The sequence below is a fragment of the Neofelis nebulosa genome, chromosome 12 (assembly GCF_028018385.1).
Source record: "Neofelis nebulosa isolate mNeoNeb1 chromosome 12, mNeoNeb1.pri, whole genome shotgun sequence".
Taxonomy (NCBI): Eukaryota; Metazoa; Chordata; class Mammalia; order Carnivora; family Felidae; genus Neofelis; species Neofelis nebulosa.
Genome location: NC_080793.1, coordinates 10,568,864 through 10,588,880, shown reverse-complemented (window position 1 = coordinate 10,588,880; position 20,017 = coordinate 10,568,864). Strand labels below are relative to the sequence as shown.

General features: G+C 40.5%; 1 protein-coding gene across 6 annotated transcripts in view; it reads left to right on the top strand.

The window, feature by feature from the left end:
* The first annotated feature begins 2,643 nt into the window (after positions 1 to 2,643).
* Positions 2,644 to 20,017, top strand: part of GAPVD1 (GTPase activating protein and VPS9 domains 1) — a 72,624-nt gene continuing 55,250 nt past the window's right edge. For all 6 annotated transcript variants that reach the window (XM_058694126.1, XM_058694123.1, XM_058694125.1 and 3 more), the window contains exon 1: positions 2,644 to 2,803. The gene's annotated coding sequence lies outside the window, so the exon portion shown is untranslated. The remainder of the gene's footprint in view (positions 2,804 to 20,017) is intronic.

The following is a 20,017-nucleotide window of genomic DNA, read 5'->3' as shown; positions in this document are numbered from 1 at the left end:
TTTTATTTATTTTTGGGACAGAGAGAGACAGAGCATGAATGGGGGGAGGGGCAGAGAGAGAGAGGGAGACACAGAATCGGAAACAGGCTCCAGGCTCCGAGCCGTCAGCCCAGAGCCCAACGCGGGGCTCGAACTCACGGACCGCGAGATCGTGACCTGGCCGAAGTCGGACGCTTAACCGACTGCGCCACCCAGGCGCCCCATACTTTTATTGTATGTATGTATGTATGTTTGTATGTATGTTTATTTTTGAGAGAGAGAGAACATGAGCAGGGGAGAGGCGAAGAGAGAGAGAGAGACACAGACACAGAATCTGAAGTAGGCTCCAGGCTTTGAGCTGTGAGTACAGAACCCTCCACAGGGCTTGAACCCATGAACCGCAAGATTATTACCCGAGTCGAAGTCATATGCTCAGCCGACTGAGTCACCCAGGCGCCCCTCAGGATTTATTTTTAAATGAAAAGAACAAATTACAAAACATAGAACTGTATGTAGAACATAATCCTATCAGGGAAGGCTGAATGGTGTAGTGGAAAACAACGAGCTTTAGCCAGGGCTCACTGTTTATTCATCCCATTCATTGAAAAGAAAACAGAAACAGAACAAATATGTATTACATCCTAGGCAGTATGCCAGGTTCCAGAGGGACAGTGGGGAACAAACGGGTTCTCTGCCCTCAGGGAGTACTATGTATTGATTTTGAGCATCTTTGCACCTCTTTTTAAAAAAAAAAAAATTTTTTTTTAAATTTATTGAGAGAGAGAGAGTGTGTGTGTGTGTGTGAGAGAGAGACAGAGAGACAGAGAGAGAACAGGGGAGGGGCAGAGATGGACACTCTGACAGAGATGGCTCTGTCAGTGCAGAGCCCAGTGCAGGGCTCCATGAATCTCACGGTTCGTGAGATCATGACCTGAGCCAAAGTCTGATGCTTAACTGACTAAGCCACTCAGGCACCCAGAGCATCTTTTCACCTCTTGCGTTCACTCCTCCATGTGTAAAAGGTGTTAAGAACATTACCTTCTACATATTCCACCAGAATTACTGTTGTAGTGATCCACTGTTCTGTGGGGGTTGTGTTCCTTGAGTGTGCTAGGTGGGAAAAAAGTTGAAAACCACACCTATTCAAGTTATTCATTTATAGATGACAGAGTAGGGCTCAAAACAATTGACAATCCCAGTGCTCTTTTCACGACCCTCAAGAACTTTTTGCAACTTTTGGGGTCCTTTTCTTCCCCTCCTCCATGGCGTGGGTGTGTGTGCTCCAGCCCATCTAGAGTACTCAGTGTTAAGGGAAAGCAAACAGTGAATGTGTTCATTTACACATTCATTTTGCTTAGGATGGGTTCTTCCTTAGCAATCCTCACATGCCATCTCCCTTCTTGAAATCCAGCCATCCAGTAAACTCCCCAGTGTCATCTTCTTACAGTCATGGCCCCTCAACTTGATGAAGCTTTTCTCAGGGATTCTCATAGAACTACCCTAGATTGTAAATTGTATCTAGTGGCTTTTTTTTTTTTTTTCCTCATTCCCCTGAGGCTTTGGGCAATGCTTTAAAACAAAGTTGATATATCGTCTTTGGTTGAACTGAATTCTTGAATCAGTTGAATGGCAATATGACAGTGATAATAGCTGAGTAGCTAACTATAGAATGCTATCGTGGTAATAAAATGAGGCAATAAATACAAAGCAAATTTTGACGATTTTTAAGGGTAATACATCAAAGAGAATGACTAAGTGGAAAGCAGTCTCAGAGCTGATTCATATTTGAAATGGTTGGAAAACTATTATTACTTTTTTTTTTGACTGGAGACTCTCAGTGTTGGAGGATATAATCATCGTTTTCAATTTTTTGAAAGGCTGTCAAGTGGAAAACATTCTAAATTGTTCCAGGCATCATAACTACTAGCAGCGGAAGGAAGTAAAAGGGAAGCCGGTTTCAGTTCACACAAGGCAGAACTTTCTAACTTTTAGAGCTGTCCAACAGTGGAGCAGGCTGTCCTAAGATTTTGAGGTCCCTGAAATTCGAATTGTTGAAATAGAAGTTGGAAGACCATCTGGCTGCCATGCACAAGAGCGAATTCCTGCCTGGGCGGGAGTTGGACTAATGACCTTTAGGGTGTCTTCTGATTCTAAAGTTTCTATGACTGCGGCTAGGTTAACTTCACATTTGAATGTATCTGAATTGTTTTTGTAAAATGATAAGTCAGTCAACTCAAACTGCATGATCAAATTTACAAAGTAAAACGATAAAATGAGGACTGGGAAATCAGGTTTAAAACCGGAAATCCAGATACCACTGAAGGCAATTTGCGACACTTTTAACAGAAAGGGAGAGGTGGTGTGTGTGTGTCTGTGTCCTGGGCAAGTGACACTTGTTAACGAAAATGTAAAAGCTCTAAATTGTCTTACTTTACACGTATCTCTTCCTGAGGGTTTTTCACATTTAGCAGCACCGTATGCGCCAGCAAGTGCCCGCGTCTCCTGAGGAACGACTTTCGGGAAGGCGCTTCTCGGTACCGCAGGTGCCCACGACCACTCACGCCAGGGGCGGACCGGGCTGGCTAAAGCGGAAGGACTCGGCGGGTCGTGAGCAAGAACCACCAGTCCCAGGGGCCCCCGCGGCGCCGCGCACGCGCGATGGCGTGGCGGCAGCGCCGCCGCAGGACGCAGGGAAGCCAACTAGCGAGTAGTGGCGGCGGAGGCGGCGGCAGCGGCGGTGGCAGTTCGCGGCGAGGGCGACGGTTCCGAGACCGAGTGGCGGTTCGGCGGAGGCCTGGGTGCCCTCCTCCGTGTGATCCTCTTGGTGAGTGCGTGTCGCCGGTTAACCATCGCGGAGTGCGCGGCTCGCTGCCTGGCGGCCGGGCTGCTCTGGCCTAGGGCCTCAGCCTGCGCCTAATGGCCGGACCGCCCAGTTCAGCTGACCCCTAGGCCCCGGGCCTTTCCCTCCCGCGTCGGGAGACGTGGGGGTCGGGAGACACACGGTTAGACCCAGGGGAGAGATTCGGCGGCGCGCAGGGGCCAGGGCGCCCTGGGGCAGATGGGAGGGAGGGACGCGTGGGGGATGGGATGGGAAGGGACCGGAGAACCGCGGGGCGGCTTCGGGTGGGAGCCACAGGCGAGCGACCTGGAAGGTAGAGAACTGAGTATAGGGGGCGAGAAAGAGGTGGAATGTCTTCTGGGTGCCGCTGGTGAAGATGTCATGCTTCCGGGACTCTTGACAAGCTGGACTCACGGATCTGGGGGTAGCCCACCTCTGAAACACACACACGCGCGCACACACACTCTCTCTCTCTCTCTCTCTCTCTCTCTCTCTCGGCATCTTTTCACTTGCTGTTGGATGTCTTGGAAGTGAGGGACTGTTGGTTGCCTCCATCTCCTTTCCTTTAACTTCACCTTTTATTGACTGTCAAAATGTAAATGAGTGCTGGCTAGGCAAACCATAGAAATTGGGTTCTGTGTATAAGTCTGCGGAAAAACAGGCATGGTGATAACGTTCAGATGAGAGGTCAAAGGAAGAATCATTATTTTTATATTAAAATTTGTGACAGAAGTCAGTTTGCGCACGCTTTGCACTAGAAAGGATTTCTAACCTGGGATTTCACCATTTGGTGGGTAGAGTATAGGGGATCTTTGAAGTAGAATGGGGATAAAATCACATCTATTGTTATTATCTGATAACTAATTTATTAGTTCTTTCAATTATAAATGTAGGCATTAAACCATAGTAGAATTAGCAGTGCCTGTGACTTTGTCACCAATAAAAATTACCACTATTTTTGTATCATGTTTGCAGTTTTTGCAGATATCTTAAAATATCATTTATGCTTATTTCTTCGAATTTATGGCATTATTAGACACACTTAGATCTTGTTATTTAATGTGATGTTAAAGCTGCACATACATTACCGAATTACGATTTTTAAATTGGTTTGCTAATAGTTCAGTATAATTGGTTTCTTTTGTAATTTTGAATATTTAATTATGCATTTAAAAGCAATCTGAGGGGCACCTGGCTGGCTCAGTCAGTAGAGCATGCGACTCTTGATCTTGGGGTCATGAGTTCAAACCCCATGTTGGGTCTAGAGATTCCTTAAGAATAAATTAACTAAAATAAAATAAAAATAAAAGCAATCTGAGAGAGAGTCCATAGCCTTCAGCAGACAGATACATGGTACATAAAGACTAATAATTCCTGAAGTAGAAGTAAGTGTTTGGGGATCTATAAGTCTGCCTGGAAGGATATTTGAATTATTATTTTTTTATTTTTTTACTTTTATTTTTTTAAACATTTTTTTCTTTTTTACATTTATTTATTTTTGAGAGACAGACAGAGTATGAGCAGGGGAGGGGCAGAGAGAGAGGAAGACCCAGAATCCGAAGCAGGGTCTAGGCTCTGAGCTGTCAGCACAGAGTCCGATGTGGGGCTCAAACCCATGAACCATGAGATCATGACCTGAGCCAAAGTCGGACGCTTAACTGACTGAGCTACCCAGGCACCCACCCCACCCCTTTTTTTTTTCTAAGATAGAAGACAAGGCAGGGATGCCAGGGTGGTTCAGTCAGTTAAGTGACCGACTTTGGCTCCGGTCTTGATCTCGTGGATTTTAGCCCCGTGTCGGGCCCTGTGCTGACAGCTCAGAGCCTGGAGCCTGCTTCAGATTCTGTGTCTCCCTCTCTCTCTGCCCCACCCCTGCTCACACACACTCTCTCTCTCTCTCTCTCTCTCTCTCTCTCTCTCTCTCTCTCTCTCAAAAATAAATAAGCATTAAAAAAAATTGTTTGAAAAAAAAAGACAAGGCAGATAGTATTATAGTTTAGATGAAAGGGAATTTTGTAAATAGGGAAGTAAAAGAAAAGATTTGACTGGGTCAGGGTATAATTTTGAAAAATAGACTGCAGATATTTCATTCAGGGTACTGGGGAATCAGCAAAATAAACTTAGGAAAAAAGGGAAGTGAACACTTTGGCCCTTCGATTTTTTTCTAGTAAGGCACCTCCTAGTTCTAAGTGGTTGAAGCCTTCTAAGCTCTTGTGTAAGCCCGTGGAAGGAAATTTTAATGCGTGCTGGTTTTCTTTAAATCGTGTAGGTAGGTAGTGTGGCTTTTGAAAGAGGGGTATACTCCAAATCTTTTATCCTTAAGTAAAAACTACAAGATCTGTCTTCCAATACATTTTCCTATTGCTATTATTCTTTTCATGTATGATAGGAAGTAAATGGGCAGGTGATAGAGTTGGAGGATTGGTAAGTCATTTTCTTGAAATTCTATTTTATTTAAAACAGTTTTTTTGTTTTGAAAATTTTTGATGTTTATTTTTGAGAGAGGGAGAGAGAGAGAGAGACAGAGTGCAAATGGGGGAGGGACAGAGAGAGAGAAACAGAATCCAAAGCAGGTTCCAGCCTCTGAGCTGTCAGCACAGAGCCCGACTCGGGGTTGAACTCACAAAGTGTGGGATCATGACCTCAGCTGAAGTCAGACACCCAACCCACTGAGCACCCAGGTGCCCCTTGAAATTCTATTTTAAATTCTGCAGTTCAGCTCCATTTTGGCATCAAACTCCTTACTGACAAATCAGTTGTAACATTTCTAAAAAAATTTTTTTTAACATTTATTTATTTTTGAGAGAGAGGGGTGGGGGAGGGGCAGAGAGACAGAGACAGAATTCGAAGCAAGCTCCAGGCTTTGAGCTGTCAGCACAGAGTCCAAAGCAGGGCTCAGACTTAAGAACTGCGAGATCATGATCTGAGCTGAAGTCGGATGCTTAACCGACTGAGCCACCCAGGCACCCTGTGTAACATTTCTTTAGAATATGTGTGACTTGAGGGGCGCCTGGGTGGCTCAGTTGTTTAAGAGTCTGACTTCAGCTCAGGTCATGATTTCATGGTTGGTGGATTCGAGCCCCACATGGGGCTCTGTGCTGTCATTGGGGAGTCCTCTTGAGATTCTTTGTCCCTCTCTCTCTGCCCCTCCCCGCCTGCACTGTCTCTCTGTTTCTCTCAAAATAAATAAATAAACTTAAAAAAAAAGTTTCTTCTAGAATATGTGTGACTTGAAACTTGAACCTGTTTGTGACGCACCTGTCAATATCTTGTGTGAATTTTTTTTTTCCTCTAAGATAATAGCAATAATGGAAAAGCCAGTGCAGCAAACTGTTTTGGGTTTTTTTTGGAAAAAATAAAGGGGAGTAAAGGAGAGTATTTTATGAAACGATGTTGGTGCTAAAATACTTCATGTTGAGTTAAACACACCATATTACAAAATCACTGCCTTGGAGGGATCTTGTCTTGCAGGGGTCTTGCCTGGTGTTTTTTTGTGTCCTTAGGCTGCCTCCTTTGTCATTCTTCGCCCCGTCCCTTCATTTTTTTATAGAATGTATTTATCTGATCTTATGTTATTTGTAGGTATTTTTGTCTCCCCATTAGAATGTTATCTCTGTGAGAATAGGGACTTTGTCTTCGCCATGGTGCTGGAATGGTGGCTGGCCTGTAACAGGTATTCAGTAAATAGTTGCTGAATAAGTAAATAAATCAGTTAATTTATAATAGCTAGGTTATTTCTGGGAATAAAACCTATTTATTTTTTAAATCTTCCAAGGAGTATTATGTATGCTAGGTTGGTTGAATTTGAACCTTTTCTTCTTACACTTAAAAAAAAACAATTTTTTTAAGTTTATTTATTTTTGACAGAGAGAGAGAGAGAGAGAGAGAGACAGATAATGAGCAAGGAAGGGGCAGAGAGAGACACACAGAATCTGAAGCAGGCTCCAGGCTCCAAGCTGACAGCACAGAGTCCGATGCTGGACTCGAACTCACAAACTGTGAGATCGTGACCTGGGCCGAAGTCAGATGCTTAACTGCCTGAGTCACCCATGCACCCCACTTCTTACATTTTTAAAAAGACAAATTATTTCCCAAACATTATGTGGGAGTTTTTGTGGGCATTTGGTTCATGTGGAGACTAATCGTTCTTAATACATGTTGCCATGTTTGATTATTTTTAACTTTCTGCAGTGATGTGATGAAAGGAAGGGTCTGTGGATGAAGGTCTTTTTTTTTTTTTTTTTAAGTTTATTTATTTATTTTGAGAGGGAGAGTACGAGCAGGAGAGGGGCAGAGAGAGAATTTCAAGCAGGCTTTGTGCTGTCAGTGAAGAGCCCAACATGGGGCTCGATCTCACAAACCATGAGATGACCTAAGCCAAAATCAAGACTGGGATGCTTAATTGACTGAGCCACCCAGACACCCCTGTTGATGAAGTTCTTATTTTCCTAACGCTCTTTTACTTTGCGATCCTAGATTGTTATAAATGACACCGAATTGTTCACATCAAACTGATAAAAAATTTTAATGTCTGACAGTATCAAATATTAGTGAAGAGGTCGCTGAACATGGTAATTTAGAAATTGCTGGTGGAGTTTAAATTGGTACAGCTGCCTTGAGAGACAGTGTTTGCAGTATTTAGTAAAGTTGAAAATGGGCATACCCTACCTATAATTTCCCAGCTTCTGGCAGGCAATAAGAATGGGTGGGGCAAAGGGGATGATCCTGTAATTTTTTTTGAAAGACTGAAAACAACTATGGCGATGTTAACAGTTAATTCGGGGAGGCAGAATACAAGTACTAAATCATCTTTGCACCTTTCCCTATTTTCTGTTGATTTTGTTGTTTTGAATCCGTAATTTTTTTTTTTTTTTTTAAGTAATCTCTACACCCACTGTGAGGCTTGAACTCATGACCCTGAGATCAGGAGTTGCATGTTCTCACTGAGCCTTCCAAGCACCCCTAAGTCCATAACTTTTAAATATTGTTTTCCAACTCTTTGAAAAATCCTAAGCCTACAGAAGGGTTGCCACAGTAGTGTCATAACAACACCTTTGTACTCCTTACCTAGATTCTATAGTTGTTAGTTTTGCTCTGCTTGCTTTATGCACTAGTAGACACAATTTTTTGCTGAAGTATTTGTGAGTTACTTTCACAACACTTTACCCCTAAGTACTTTTAGCATGTATTTCCCTAGAACAGACACTTTCTTCTGCATATCTGCAATTAGTAATCACCCTCAAGAAATTTAACGTGGATATTATTTTTTAATGTATAGTACATATTCAAAATTCCCCAGTTGTCCCAATACTGTCTTTAGATGTTTGATTTTGTGTTTGCCCCAAGATTCACTTAAGGAGCTTACATTGCATTTAGTTGCCTGCTTGAATCTGGACTGGTTTTCTAGCCTTCTTTTTTTTTTTTGGTGGGGGAGGGGACGGGTCTTTCATAACAGTAAGTATCTAGACCAGTTGTATTGTAGGATGTCCCTCAATTTGGATTTGTCAGAATATTTATGATCACATTATGTTAAACATTTTTGGTTGGAATGCTGTGTAGTTGATTTTATGTCTCAGTGTATCACATCAGAGGTGATGCAAATATTTCAATATTTCATCATTGATGTAAATTTGATCATTTGAATAAAGTAATATCTAATAGACTTATATTGTAAAGGCACTCTTTTCCTTTGTAATTAATAAGTAATCAGGGGGGTGATTATTTTAAAACTTTCTCAAACTCATGAGTTGTTAATACAGGTTCCAGTACAAAGAGTCAAGAAGAGGGGCGCCTGGGTGGCTCAGTCGGTTGAGCGTCCGACTTCAGCTCAGGTCATGATCTCACAGCTCGTGAGTTCGAGCCCCGTGTCGGGCTCTGTGCTGACAGCCCAGAGCCTGGAGCCTGCTTCTGCTTCTGTGTCTCCCTCTCTCTCTGCCCCAACCCACTCACATTCTGTCTCTGTCTCTCTCAAAAATAAATAAACATTTAAAAACAAAAAAAAAAAACAAAAAAAAACAAAGAGTCAAGAAGATTTAGACTGGAGATACTACTGAATGGGAGAGTGGAAGATTAGGGAATGCTGTGTGAAAGACATGACATTTGAACTGGACCAACTATCATAGATGTAATTGGCACTAGGGCTATCGGAGAAAGGCCCGAGGTGTAGGGAACAACTTGAACAAAGAAGAGGAATTTGTAAATTAGAATATCCAAGTCTCCTCCCCCCCCCCCCCCCCCCGCTTTTTTCTTTTTTTCTGGCTAGTGTGTTAGGCCTGTGAAATGGAAAAATGGGAGGGAAGATTGTAAAGATAGCTTGGGATGAAGAAATACTGGAAAATGGGGCTACCCAGATGATAGTATGTGATCATTTGCCTACAGGTATATCACTTCCTTCCTAGTGCTCACTGTGGTGAAACTTCTCACTGAGAGCTTGAAGTCAATAAAGAGCCAGAGAGGCAGCACAGGGAAGTGAAAAGAGTGTGGGCTGTGAAATCAAACAAATCTAGTTTTGAATTCTCTGCTGCATAATAGCTGAATGATTTGTCAGTAAGTTATTTGACTTTTCTAAACCTGATTCCTCATCTGTAAAGTGGAGGTGATAGGATTGACTAATAACAATACCATATGAAAAGCATCAGGAACGTGGCTTTCATTCAGTAGTTGCTAGTTAATCTTTTGATGCTTCAGCTCTCAATCTTTCACTTTCCCTATTTGGCACCATATCCCTGACTTTAAAACAAGCCTTACTCTTCTCGTGCATTCTTGGACACTGTCACATTGCTGTCACTTCTCAGTTGACTCAGTTGGCTCCACTGTGAGTTTGTGAGCTGCTTTCCAGGGATGGCACAGAGCACTTCCCACCTTAGAGGTGATGCCTGATAATGGCATTCTGAAAATTGCAGCAAGTTAATTTATTTGGAAAAATTACCCCTAATTTTTATAGAAAATTGAAGAGGGAAAGTGGTTATATTTCCAATACTAAGACATTTCACATTATTTAAAAAAAATTTGCGGGCGCCTGGATGGCCCAATCATTTAAGCATCCAATTCTTGATTTCAGCTCAGGTTGTGGTCTCATGGTTGTGAGATTGAGCCCCTCCCCCATGCATGCACTCAATCTCTCTCAAAATTAATAAATAAACTTTTTTTTTTTTTTTTTTTAGAGTTGTATTAGGCAAAGTTGGTTACTTGTTACTCTAGGATTCTCTAAGGTAAAATGTAATTTTTTTGTTTGTTTTTTTGGTAAAAGTCTTATCTAAATGGAATCCCTTTTATTTGCTATGGAAAGACCAGTACTTGAAAAAGAATTTCTCAAATGGTTAATTTTTTTTCCCTTGCAGTTTTCTGTTTTCTCACCACATGGAATTCCTTCTCTGGAATTAATTTTTTCATAGGCATGAAGGATTTTAGTTATGTACTTTTTACATTTGAACTGCTCAAACTTTTATTTTCATAGAATTATTGTGACTTTGGGGCACCTGGGTGGCTCAGTTGGTTGAGCGTCTGGCTCTTGATTTCATCTTAGGTCATGATCCCAGGATGGTTGGATCAGGCCCCGAGTTGGGCTCCATGCTCAGCATGGAGCCTTCTTGAGATTCTTTCTCTATCTGCCCCTCTCCCATGCTTGTGCTCTTTTCCTTTCTCTTAAAAAAAAAAAAAAAAAAAATTATTTGTGGATTTAACTCTGTAAGTAATCCTAATCAAGGTATTTTCATTTTTAAAGGAACTAAGCCCAATAATTTCTGTATCATGTATACATTTTAGAAGAGGCTTTAGGGACTGAGCTGTTTGATTTCTTGTTTTTAAATTATAGTTTGTTAAAATTTCTTTATACTTAACCTATATTTTCCAATTTGGGGGAGTATGTTTCAATATGTATTACGATTTTTTAAAAAGTTTTCTTTTTTTTTTTTTTAAACGTTTGAGAGAGAGTGCCAGTGGGGAAGGACAGAGAGATGGGGGAGAGAGGATGTGAAGTGAGCTCCAAGCTGACAGCTGTGATGCAGGGTTTGAACTCATGAACTGTGAGATCCTGACCTGAGCCGAAGTCAGGATGCTCCCCCCCATTTTTTTTTAGTTTTAAAAGCATTTCCAGTAGGGCAGTTTTTCACTGCTCCTAAGCTGAAACCCAGTTTTGTTTTGTTTTAAAGCTTTATTTATTTATTTGTTTATTTATTTATTTAAAGTTTATTTGAGAGAGAGACTGTGAGCACACACAGGTTGGGGAAGGCCAGAGAGAGAGGAGGAGAGAGAGAATCCCAAGCAGGCTCTGCACTGTCAGCACTGAGCCAAACTCGGGGCTTGAACCCACAAACCAACTGTAAGATCATGACCTGAGTCAAAATCAAGAGCTGGACACTTAACCGACTAAGCCACCCAGGCACCTCTTGTTTTGTTTTTTAAGTTTTTTTGTTCAATCTCTACACCCAACATGGGGCTCGAACTGGACCAAGAGATTAAAAGTTGTATGCTCTTCCACCTGAGTCAGCCAAGTGCCCCTGAAATCCAGTTTTGAACTCTGCAATGTAGTAGTCAGAAGTGGTGAATATCTGTTGATACTACAAGTTCTCATATTCACTATATATAAATAAAAGGTTAAACAAATGTTTAAACAAATGCTAACAGTGTAATTTTATATATGTGTATATATGCGTGCATGTGTGTATGTGTATATAGACAGATATAAATCAAGCCAAAATTATCTTTGTATATACCTTTTCATATGCCATTTTTAAAATATAAGGCTTTAAGCATAATGTAACTGTAAAAGCAGCGAGATATCTGCTCATTAATCTTTGTGTCTGAAAAGATGCTTGCTTGGTCTTGCTCCCATGTAATGCTGGTACACCCACCCTAGAGATTAGTGGGAAGCATGTCATCAAACATGTTCAGCTCTTCTTCCTTTTTTTTTACTTACTAATTTATGTTTTCAGTTTATTTTCTGTGAATCTTTGATTAAAATTGGAAAATTTTAAGGAAAAAAATGTTAGTCAAGGGATATTAGCCTGTTTCTCTTTTTATAGGATCGGAGTCAAATTATCTTCCCAAGCAATCTGAATTTTACCCAAATACATTCATTTTTAAAGTTTTAAGGACTTAGGCTAACCTCACCTATTTTTAACCCACTCTGAACTGTCTTCTTTCACTTTCTAATGCAAAACTGACCCATCTCTTGATTTTACTTTCATTACTTATAAATCATGACTACCTGATAAAAAATACATTTGGTCTAAAAAACCTAAGGCAGAATTGCAAAATGTTTACAAATACAGATTTTTGTACTAGAAGAGCTTAAGAAAGCATAGGTGAATTATTTTTGCAGAATTTGTTTCATCTTTATCACCTCCTTTAGAACCCAAGGAATTTTTGAGTCCTCTAAAACCAAGTGTTTTTTGATAAATAACTATTCAAGGTTGTGATGGGCCAGCTTGGATTCTGAGAAAGTGACCTATTAAGTGTCCTTATGAGTAAATTTCTGTTCCATCATTAATGATAATAGTAATTGGCATTTATTGAGTTCTTTCTCTCTTTGTAGACATTAGGTAAACTAGTTAAAATTATGAATTCCATAATTCTGTGGAGGGATCTTAATGATTGATTTCTTTTTGAAAAGCTATTTTAGGCAACTAGATTTATTTATTATTTTTATTTATTTATTTTTTGTGGTCCAGGAGGTTCCTTTTAGGTAAAACATAGTCAATGGTAATAAATAATGCTGCTTGAAGTTTGATAATATTTATAAATTTATGGGGTGTCTGGGTGGCTCAGTTGGTTAAGTGTCCGACCAACTCTTGATCTCGGCTCAGGTCATGATATCAGTTTGTGGGTTCGAGCCCTGCATAGGGCTCCATGCTGACGGTGCAGAGTCTGCTTGAGATTGTATCTGTCTCCCTCTCTCTCTCTGCCCCTCCCCTGCTTGCTCTCCATCTCTCAAAATAAAAATAAACTTTAAAAAATATTCATAATTTTATGAGATACCATTCTGGTAAATTTGATGAAATGGACTGACAGCCTGCTGTTTATTATACCTTCCCTAATTTTGAGGGTGGACTCTTGGATCTTGAAACAGGCTTTACCAGTATTACAGCTCAGCAAAAAATGCAGCTGAAGCTCACAGTTCTCTTTCTGTTTGGTTGTTTTGTACACCCACTGTACTTATGGAGGACGCTAAGTTTATGCAGGGACCAAAGCTTCCTCAAAGCATGTGAGGTGGTGAAATCATTCTCTCCAAAATTCTCAAAGGGCTCTTAAGGACTTTAGGTTTTTTTTAATTTAAATTATGTAGTTTATCTTGAGCTCCAGCTTTATGTATGTCTAGTGAGTTGTCATTAGAGATTGTTGAATTGGAAGAAATTAGATTTGGTGGTATTTAATTTCAGACTAATAAAATTAATGGAGATTTATCTAATTGTGAAAGTTCCTGATACCCATTTCTAGATTGGTGCCATTGCAGTTCTGCTTATTAGTGTATAGCTTGTTATTGTTGAACTGTGTCCATAAGTACTGTCCTTTTTGTTGCACTTGAAATTTTTCACACTTATGGGGCGCCTGGGTGGCTCAGTCAGTTGAGACGTCCGACTTTGACTCAGGTCATGATCTCACAGCTTATGGGTTTGAGCCCCGCTTTGGGCTCTGTGCTGACAGCTCGGAGCCTGGAGCCTGCTTCTGATTCTGCGTCTGTCTGTGTGTGTCTCTCTCTCTCTCTCTCTCTCTCTCTCTGCCCCTCCCCTCCTCACACACACACACACTCTCTCTCTCTCTCAAAAATAAATAAAACATTAAGAAAAAAAAAAGCATCTGATTTCAGTCCAGGTCATGATCCCATGGTTTGTGGGTTCGACCCCTGTGTCAGTCTGTATGCTGACAGCTCAGAGCCTGGACCCTGCTTCGGATTCTGTGTCTTCCTCTCTCTGCCCCTTCCCCACTCATGCTTTGTCTCTCTCTCTCTCTCTCCCTCTCAAAAATAATAAATGTTAAAAATAAATAAATAAAAATTGCCCGTGTGTAATATATTATTATTCACGGAATTTGTCTGGTCCTGAGTGTTTAAGTAATTGCACTAACAGATCATTTAGCAAAGGAATCTTAGTCCCAAGTTTTTATTTAAAAAAAAAAAAAATTTTTTTTTTTTAGTTATTTATTTTTGAGAGAGAGAGAGAGACAGAGCATGAATGGGGGAGGGTCAGAGACAGAGGGAGACACAGAATCTGAAGCAGGCTCCAAGCTCTGAGCTGTCAGCACAGAGCCCAACGTGGGGCTCAAACTCACAGACCATGAGATCATGACCTGAGCCAAAGTTGGAATTTCAACTGACTGAGCCACCCAGGCGCCCCATGTCCCAAGTTTTTATTATGTTTTCTTTTTTTTTTTAATTATGAAAGTAACGTTCTTTGTTTAAAAAAAACCTAAAAATACAAAAAAATGGAAGCTTTTCTTCCCCACATATATATGCACATGCTATATGTTTTCAGTTTTTCTTTTTTTCCCCCAGAAATTGTCAATACTTGTAGTGCTTTACATATATTAACTTGTTAAACTTTTACAGCCCATGAACATACCTTATGAAGTAGATTCTATTTTATATCCTTTCGCAGATGAAGAAAGCAAGGCGAGGAGAATTATCAAAGGTTGCACAACTAGTGAGTGGCCAAGCTGATATTGGAGCACAGGGAGCCTTGCTCAAGGGTTTGTGGTTTAGCTGTCTCTTGGGTCTTACCTTGGATATCATTCTTCAGTGTGCTTTTTTCCTGTAATGGTACACCATGGACAACTTCCTGTGTACCTCTCTCAATAATTATGTATTGCTTCTCAATAATTATGTAGTACTCAGTGACAGAGATGTACCATAACAATGTTTTTCAAAATTAATCTTGTTTAATATTGTCAGTTATATTAGTAATGATTTCAAGTAATACTTTTTTTAGGGGTGTCTGGGTAGCTCAGTTGGTTAAATGTCCAACTCTTTTTTTTATTTTTTTATTTTCATGTTTATTTTTGCGAGAGAGAGACAGAGCGTCATCGGGGGAGTGGCAGAGTGAGAGGGAGACACAGAATCCGAAGCAGGCTCTAGGCTGTGAGCTGTTAGCACAGAGCCAGATGAGGGGCCCAAAGTCACAAGCCTTGAGATTATGACCTGAGCTGAAGTCTGATGCTTAACTGAGTGAGCCACCCAGGTGCCCCCCAACTCTTTTTTTTTTGTTTATTTATTTATTTTGAGAGAGAGAGAGAGAGAGCACACGTACAAATGTGAGTGGGGGAGGGGCAGAGAGAGAGGGAGAGATTCCCAAGCAGGCTCTGCACTGTCAGCCTGGAGCCAGACTCAGGGCTCAATCCCACAAACTGTGAGTTCATGAGCTGAGCTGAAATCAAGAGTCAGACACTTAATGGACTGAGCCACCCAGGCACCCCAAGCACCTGCTTGGGACTCTCTATCTCCCTGCCCCGCCCCCACTGTGTGCACGTGTGTGCACTTGCTCTCTCAAAATAAGTAAATACATTAAATAAATAAAAAGTCAAGGTTTTTGAACTGGAATAAGTGAGGATACATTAGTATTTACTAAGTAATGCATATTTGCTGTCCAGGGATTTTGATATTCTCTCAGTTGGGTTGTGTAATAAAATCTGAGCTTAACCCACGAGCCATTTGGTATGCATGAATTCATTATTTTTGTGGTTAGTCTGTCTTCTTTAATTCTCGAAAATTAGTAGTGTATTGGGGGCAAAAAAAAAATCGACATCTGTTTGGATTGTATTTATTTTTGGCAGGCTGTAGAATTTTGGTGTCATAGCAAGAAGTCTGGTTTGGTGTTAATTTGAGATGTGAATACTGTCTGGCTTTATATGACTTGCATCTTCAAAGTAGTGTGCCTTTCAGTTCCTTGTACTTGTGCCAGGAATAGTTGGTACTAAGTCCTTTTTTTTCCCCTACAGTGTTTCACTGTTTTTTCAAATATACCAACTAAAGATAATTAAAGTATGATTTGCTTCCATTTTTTTTCCTCATTGACGGTTATTTTTTATTTTTATTTCTTTGAAAGTTTATTTATTAATTTTGAGAGAGAAAGTACGAGCAGGTGAGGGGCAGAGAGAGAAGAGAGAGCAAGAATCCCAAGCAGGCTTTGCACTGCCAGCGTGGAGCCCGGTGTAGGGCTCGAACTCACGAAATGTGCAGTCATGACCTGAGCCAATTTCGGACACTTAACCAATTGAACCACCCAGGCACCCCAATAGCTATTTTTTAATTGTGAAGAAATACATCATTCAGTCATTTGTGTAATAATTTTTTATAAATTCAGATGTTAAACGAGTACCTGCTAAGTGCCAGCCTGTCTGCTAAGAAAATGGGGATACCAAGATGACTATGTCACTCCTTCAGGTAACTTGGAGTTTTGTTGAGAAAACAACACTTTGTTGCAAACAGTATAAAATATGGAAAGCTATGATAGAGATGAGCCCAAAGGAGAAAGTATGAGAATGGCCAGGAAAGACTCCTTGGTTTGAGCTGGGCTCTGATGCTTAAGTGAGATTTAACTGGCCAGTGACAAGCATGGGTCAAGAATTCCAGAGGGTATGTAGAAATCTGGTCTGTGGAATCTATTCAGATTTGTTATGATCACATATCCCTGTGAGAATGAGGGCCCCTCAAGAGCAGACTTTGCCTGTCTTGTTCATTAGTGCCTAGCACATTGTAGATCTTTAACAAACATTTGTTGAATGAGTGAGTGGAGGAAGTGTGTTAAAGTTTACTGTGCTTGTCCTTTTTTTAGAAAGAGATGAACTCATTATTTTTAATACCTGACGATTTTTAGATCATGTAATTTAACAAAACATAAAATGAGTAATAAACTGTTCCACACTGAAGGAGGTTAAGTTTTATAAAAGGAAACACATGTAGACAAATCCTTGTAATTCAAAATGGTTATTTATGAAAAATATTTGCAAAAGATGTCCATCTCTTGTATGGATTGGTTAGATCCCTGAAAAGTGGTGGGTAATTAAAATAAATCCTCGGGGTGCCTGGGTGGCTCAGTCAGTTGAGCTTCTGACTTCTGCTGGGGTCATGGTCTTGTGGTTTGTGGGTTTGGGCCCCATGTTGAGCTTTGTGCTGACAGTGCAGAGTCTGCTTTGGACTCTCTGTCTCCCTCTCTTTGCTCCTACCCCGCTCACTCTCTCTCAAAAATAAAGAATAAACATTAAAAAAATTTTTTTTAACAAATCCTCAAATTTAAATTATTTGATTGATAAACCATGGAAGCTAACATTGTGGTAGGTCATTAAAAATTGGCAGTCATGTCCTTTTTGCCGTATTGGGTTAATACGGTATCAGTGAGAGAGAGTGAATCTTTTTTTTTTTTTTTTTAATGTTGATTTATTTATTGTTTTGAGAGAGAGTGTGTGTGTCAGCCGGGAGGGGCAGAAAGAGAGGGAGAGAGAGAATCCCAAGCAGGCTGTGCACTGTCAGCACACACCACACCCTGACATGGAGCCCGATCCCATGAACCATGAGATCATGACCTGGCTGAAATCAAAAGTTGGACGCTTAACCGACTGAGCCACCCAAGCACCCCAATTAAAAAAAAATAATGCTTATTATTTTAATAATAAACACACACATTTTTTACTGTTTACTTATTTTTGAGAGAGAGAGAGAGCATGAAAGGGAAAGGGCAGAGAGAGAGAGGAAGTCATAGGATCCGAACTGCTGACGGCAGAGAGCCTGACGAGGGGCTCGAACCCATGAACTGCAAGATTATGACTTTAGCCAAAGTCAGACGCTTAACTGACTGAGCCACCCAGACACCCTGACAGTTTGAAACTTTCAAAGAAAAAGGGACTTGTCCAGATACTGACTCACCAATGAATAGTTGTTGAAAGACTGGGGCGATTAGAAGTGGCCTTGACTTATGAATTACAGCACTCACAGATGGTGTAGTGGTAAGAGCTCAGTGAGTCACATGTACTTGGATTCTAGTTTCATCTTTGCCAGTTACTAATTTGACCTTGGGCAAATTAATTTCCTCAGTTTCCTCACCTGTAAAACATGGATAAGAATACCTGCCTTTCAGGGATGTTATACAGATTAAATGAGAATATTCATTTAAAACACCTGGTTGGTGCCTAGTACATGACAAACCTGAAATATATGGTAGTTATTATTTGTATTTACTGAACACTGATATATTTTACTATGACCAGTTAATTAAAATTCTTTTCAAGCTCAACCATTACTATTTATATAAAATTTTTTAATGTTTATTTATTTTTGAGAGAGAACACGAGTGCAAGTGTTGGGGGTGGCAGAGAGAGAGGGAGACACAGAATCCTGAAGCACGTTTCAGGCTCTGAGCTGTTAGCACAGAGATCATGACCTAAGCTGGAGTCGAATGCTTAACCAACTAAGCTACCCAGGTGCCCCTCAACCATTACTGTTTATAATGCAGTTTTAAAAAGTTTGCTGTTATATGGAAATTAATAGGGGCACCTGGGTGGCTCGGTCGGTTGAGCATCTGACTCTTGTTTCGGCTCAGGTCATGATCTCATTCATGGTCTGTGGGTTCAAGCCCTGCATCAGGCTCTGCTGACAGCGTGGAGCCTGCTTGGGATTCTCTCTGCCCCTCCTGTGTATGCTCTCTCTTTGTCTCAAAAATAAATAAATGAACTTTTAAAAACTTTAAAAATTTATATATTTTTAGAAAAGTTTAAGTTTTACGGAAAATTTGAGAGAATAGTATAAGGAGTTCCCATGTACCTAGCACCAAGTTGCCCCTATCATTTACATCTTACCCTTAGCATGATATATTTGTTACACTTAGTGAATGTGTATATATATATATATATATATATATATATATTTTTTTTTTTTTTTTTTTTTTTTTTTTAAACGTTTTTATTTCTGAGAGCAAGTGGGGGAGGGGCAGAGAGCGAGGAGGACAGAGGATCTGAAGCAGGCTCCACACTGACAGCAGAAAGCTTGATGCGGGACTCGAATTCACAAACTGAACCATGAGATCGTGACCTGAGCTGAAGTTGGATGCTTAACCACCTGAGCCAGCCAGGGGCCCCACTGAACCAATATATTGACACATTATTATTAAAGTTCATATGTTATTTAGATTTCCTTAGTTTTCACCTGATGTCCTTTTCCTGTTCTAGGATCCCACTTTATATGTAGTTGTCATTATCTCTGTAATATTTTTGAAGTTTTTTAATTTTTATTTTTAATGTTTATTTTATTTTTGAGAGAGAGAGAGACAGAGCACAAGTGGAGGAGGGGCAGGGAGCGAGGGAGACACAGAATCTGAAGCAAGCTCCAGGCTCCAATCTGTCAGCACAGAGCCTGACGTGGGGCCGAGACTCATGAACCACGAGATCATGACCAGAGCTGAAGTCAGATGCTTAACCAACTGAGCCACTCAGGCGCCCCTATTTATTTACTTTTAGAGAGAGAGAGAGGGAGACAATCCCAACCAGGCTCAGCATTGTCAGCACAGAGCCTGACCTGGGGCTCGAACTCACAAACCGTGAGATCATGACCAGAACCAAGATCAAGAGTCAGACACTTAACCAACTGAACCACCCAGGTGTCCTGAGAGGTTGTTTAACATAGTGTTGGATGTTCTTGCATCAGCAATCAGACAACAAAAGGAAATCAAAGGCATCAAAATTGGCAAAGATGAAGTCAAGCTTTTACTTTTTGCAGGTGACATGATACGATACATGGAAAACCCTATAGACTCCACCAAAAGTCTGCTAGAACTGATACATGAATTCAACAAAGTCACAGGATGCAAAATTAATGTACAGAAATCAGTTGTGTTCTTATACACTAATAACGAAGCAACAGAAAAAGAAACTGATCCCATTCACATTTGCACCAAGAATCATAAAATACCTAGGAATAAACCTAACCAACGATGTAAAAGATCTGTATGCTGAAAACTATAGAAAGATTATGAAGGAAATTGAAGATACAAAGAAATGGAAAAACATTCCGTGCTCATGGATTGGAAGAATAAATATTGTTAAAATGTCAATACTACCCAAAGCAATCTACACATTCAATGCAATCCCAATCAAAATTGCACCAGCATTCTTCTCGGAGCTAGAACAAGCAGTCCTAAAACTTATATGGAACCACAAAAGACCCCTGAATAGCCAAAGTAATATTGAAGAAGAAGACCAAAGCGGGAGGCATCACAA